Genomic DNA, 4,633 nt, shown 5'->3' on the forward strand with positions numbered 1-4,633 from the left:
GGACAGGTTGAGGTTAGACGGAGAGACAGAGTTTCCACACAGCTCCCTGTAGAATTCCCAACCAGTTCTAGACTGAACTGAACTGCTCGGCTAGAGAGCAGACCAATCCCCTTTCATTATACAGGTCGCTTCTATAACATGACCACTTGGCCTGAAAGCTCATCTGTTTCCATAGAAACAAAAGGGCTCTCAAAACCCTTTTCATCTCTGTACCAAACTAGACTGATTGAAGCCCGGCCTGGTTTATTACCCCCTCTGAAATACATCCAGGGCAGAGTCTCCCTGAGCCAAGGAACAGCTTTAGATAAAAAGGGACTGGCTTTGTGCCACTAGCATGGACTTTGAGGGGCTGAGTGGCCTCCTTCTCTTGTCCCAGCCTGATCCAAATGGCTGTATCACCTCTGGAGGGTGTGGATTGGGAATTGAGCCTGGCTGCTTTCCCCTGATACAGCTGGAATGGATAAAGTCGCTGACGTTGGAGGGATGGTGATACTTACATGTCAGGTCAAGAATGTCGATATGTCTCAGACCACTGTATACTGGCAAAAGCGACAGGAAAAGAAAGTCTTGTTCTATTGGAAGAATGGGAATGTGGATCCCAACTATCAGGATGAGGAATACCGGAATAGAAGTCACATCTTGCAGAGTGAATTCCAGAAGGGAAACCTGTCGTCGATAATTTGGGATCTGCGTCTGAGTGATAGTGGAGTGTACGATTGTATCATCATAACAGAACACCAAGTAACTCCTGACCAATGCAGCATCACTCTAAAAGTTAACAGTGAGTACTGCATTCATTCCTGTCCTTATACCCCAGCTCAGTCTGTGTCTGTGTACATCTGGGTGAGTGTGTGTATGTGTGTGTGTGTGTACATCTGTGTGTGTGTACGTCTGTGTGTGTGTGTGTGCGTGTGTGTGTGTACATCTGTGTGTGTATGTGTGTGTGTATATACATCTGCGTGTGTGTACATGTGTGTGTACATCTCTGTGTGTATACATCTGTGTGTGCGTGTATGTGTGTGTATATACATCTGCGTGTGTGTACATGTGTGTGTACATCTGTGTGTGTACATCTGTGTGTATACATCTGTGTGTATACATCTGTGTGTGTGTATACATCTGTGTGTGTGTACATGTGTGTGTGTACATCTGTGTGTGTGTACATCTGTGTGTGCATGTGTGTGTGTGCGCACACCTGTGTGTGTACATCTGTGTGTGTACGTATGTATGTGTACATCTGTGTGTATACATCTGTGTATCTGTGTGTATGTAAGTGTGTGTGCACATACATCTGTGTGTGTACATCTGTGTGTGTACACATCTGTGTGTGTGTATACATCTGTATGTGTGCATGTATGTATGCACATGTTTGTGTGTGTGGACGCTTGTGTGCATGTACATGAGTGTGCATGTACGTGTGTGTGCACATGTTTGTGTGGACATGGATGTGTGTTCTGTGGATGTGTGTGTGTGTGGTTTTGGATATCTGTGTATGGATGTGTGTGTGCATGTATGTGTGCGTGAATGTGTGCACATATGCATGTGTGGGTACGTATCTATGCAGGTGCGTGTACTTTTGTGTGTACTAAGTGTTAGTGTGCTCATGTCTCTGTGTGTGTGGTGTTGTGTGTGTGGGCTATTGTGTGTGTCTGTGTGTATATATCGGTGTGTGTGTGTGTGTGTGTGTGACTGTATGAGTACGTCTCTCTCTCAGTGTGAGAGTGTGTGTGTGTGTGTGACAGTGTGTGTACGTCTCTGTCTCAGTGTGTGTGTGTGTGTGTGTGTGAGACTGTGTGTGTACGTCTCTGTCTCAGTGTGAGAGAGAGTGTGTGTGTGTGTGACACTGTACGTGTATGTCTCTGTCTCAGTGTGAGAGTGTGTGTGTGACAGTGTGTGTACGTCTCTGTCTCAGTGTGTGTGTGTGTGTGTGTGACAGTGTGTGTACGTCTCTGTCTCAGTGTGTGTACGTCTCTGTCTCAGTGTGTGTGTGTGTGTGTGTGTGTGTGTGTGACTGTGTGTGTACGTTTCTGTCTCAATGTGAGAGTGTGTGTGTGTGTGTGTGACTGTGTTTCAGAGACAGTATGTCTGTCTGTGTTCTCTGCCTGTGTGACTCCCTTGTTATGTGTCCTTGTCTCTGTCTCTATCCCCCACACCCACTCCTCCATCCTCCCTCTACTCCGTTCAAAGCTCTCTCTCTGACTCCCTCTTTCTGTGTTTCTGCCGACTTATGTGTGACTGGATGTTTGTCTTTCCTCCTCTCTATCTCTCTCCTTTCTCCCTTTCCATATCTGTATCCCTCTCTCGGCCTCTTGCTGTATCTGTCTGACTGTCTCACCCTCTATTACGCTCCATCTGTGCATTTATCTGTTTCTCTGAGTGACTCACTCACTGTCTATTTCTCTCCCATTCTCTGCCAAACTCCCTCTCTCTCTGATTCCATCTTTCAGCTTTGGTCACGACCTGCTTCTGTATCTCTCTCTCTCTGTCTCACACAATGCCAGCCTCAAACTCTCTTTGACTGCATTTGGTTTGTGTTTTCCAGACCGTACAACTGTGGAATCGATAACAGTGGATTCTAATGGGACCACCCTGCAGAATCAAACAGGTAAGATGTGATCGAAATCTCACTCCAGGACCCAAGAGTGACCCTGAAATGGAACCCAATCACCTCCACAAACCCCCAGCACAAGCAGCAAGTAGAACCGATGTAATCCCCCAAAACACAGTGAACAACATCGTTACCCCCGCACCCGTGTCTGAATGGAAAACTCAGGAACCAGAACTGACAGTCAGCACTGAGGGACGGTCAGCACTGAGGGAGGGTCAGTACTGAGGAAGGTCCGCACTGTTGGAGGGTCAGTACTGAGGGAGATCCGCACTGTCGGAGGGTCAGTACTGAGGGAGTGCCGCACTGTCGGAGGGTCAGTACTGAGGGAGATCCGCACTGTCGGAGGGTCAGTACTGAGGGAGTGCCGCACTGTCGGAGGGTCAGTACTGAGGGAGTGCCGCACTGTCGGAGGGTCAGTACTGAGGGAGGGCCTCACTGTCGGAGGGTCAGTACTGAGGGAGATCCGCACTGTCGGAGGGTCAGTACTGAGGGAGAGCCGCACTGTCGGAGGGTCAGTACTGAGGGAGTGCCTCACTGTCGGAGGGTCAGTACTGAGGGAGTGCCTCACTGTCGGAGGGTCAGTACTGAGGGAGATCCGCACTGTCGGAGGGTCAGTACTGAGGGAGTGCCTCACTGTCGGAGGGTCAGTACTGAGGGAGTGCTGCACTTTCAGAGGGTCAGTACTGAGGGAGGGCCGCACTGTCGGAGTGTCAGTACTGAGGGAGTGCCACACTGTCGGAGGGTCAGTACTGAGGGAGTGCTGCACTTTCAGAGGGTCAGTACTGAGGGAGGGCCGCACTGTCGGAGGGTCAGTACTGAGGGAGGGCCGCACTGTTGGACTCTCCCTCTTTCTCTCTTACTTTCCCACTCTCCCTTTCTCTGTTGCGTCCTCTCTCTCAGTCTTTCTGTCACATGCACATACACTCACTCACTCACTCTCTCCCTCCCTGTATCTGCTCTCTCACTCACTCTCCCTCGCTCTCTCTCTCTCTCCCGTACTCTCTCTCTCTCACTCACTCCCCTGCACTATCTCTCTCTCATTCCCAGCAACACACTCTCTCAAACTCTCTCTCTCTCTCTCTCACTTGCACTCTCTATCTCTGACTCTCTCATCCATCCCCTGCACACTTTCTCTCTCTCTCCCTCCATCTCTCTCTCTGTGTCTCTCACAGGTTGGTGTGAAGTGGAAACCATTGATGGAGTGACCCAGAGAAACCCTTGAATTCTTCAGCTGACAGCAGAATAAAAACATTCCTGAATACGCTCTGCTTCTCTTGTTGTCGAATCAGGGAGGCCTTTCGGCCCGTCTGTTTCCCTCCAGCTCTCTCTCTCTCTCTCTCTCTCTCTCTCCCCGTCAGCATTTTTCACCATGTACCAGCCTAAACCTGCAGATGGGTTCGGTTTAAACCACAATCCAGACCCCTCTGGATTGGGTCATTGAACCTGCCCGCCCCCCCCCCCCCCCCCAGATCCAGGGGCAAAGCTGACCCCGCCTCCCCCCAGCTAGATTGGCCCCACACCCACAAACATCCCCCTCTCTCCCTCCCTCCCCCACTGACCCTCAATAGCAGCAGGGGGTACCAGCTACAAGGGGCTCTGCAGAAATTCACCGAAAATCCTCAGGCAGCACCTTCCAAACCCCCGGCCACTCCCACCAGGAAGGGCATGGACAGCAGGTACACAGGAACCCCCCCCAGCCCTTGCTGAGTGAGTGCTGCTGGGTAGCAGTATTGATGCCCCCTCCCATCACCTTCCCGCTGAGCGAGAGGAGATCGATGGGGTGGTCATTTTCCGGCTGGGATTTCTGCACAGGACATCCCCGGGCCTTTTCCCACATTGGCTGGGGAGATGTTGGAGCCGTGACTGGAACAGCTCGGCTCGGGCAGCGACACCTCCCGGGGCAGAAACCGACAGGGCCGGTGCGGGGATGTGGTCAGGGGCTCCGTAACCGTGGCGGTATCCAGTGTCTCCCACCATTCCCTGATATCACCTGGAGAGAGTCGGAACTGGCTGGAATCTGGGCCC

At 51.2% G+C, this 4,633-nt stretch overlaps 1 long non-coding RNA gene across 1 annotated transcript; it reads left to right on the forward strand.

Moving 5' to 3' along the window:
• The first annotated feature begins 684 nt into the window (after nt 1-684).
• LOC140468464 (uncharacterized) lies at nt 685-3,861 on the forward strand. The gene is made up of 3 exons (XR_011955656.1): nt 685-781; nt 2,543-2,605; nt 3,781-3,861. It is a non-coding gene; the product is annotated as an uncharacterized lncRNA (long non-coding RNA).
• The last annotated feature ends 772 nt before the right edge of the window (nt 3,862-4,633 follow it).

The sequence above is a fragment of the Chiloscyllium punctatum genome, chromosome 47 (genome assembly GCF_047496795.1).
Source record: "Chiloscyllium punctatum isolate Juve2018m chromosome 47, sChiPun1.3, whole genome shotgun sequence".
NCBI lineage: Eukaryota > Metazoa > Chordata > Chondrichthyes > Orectolobiformes > Hemiscylliidae > Chiloscyllium > Chiloscyllium punctatum.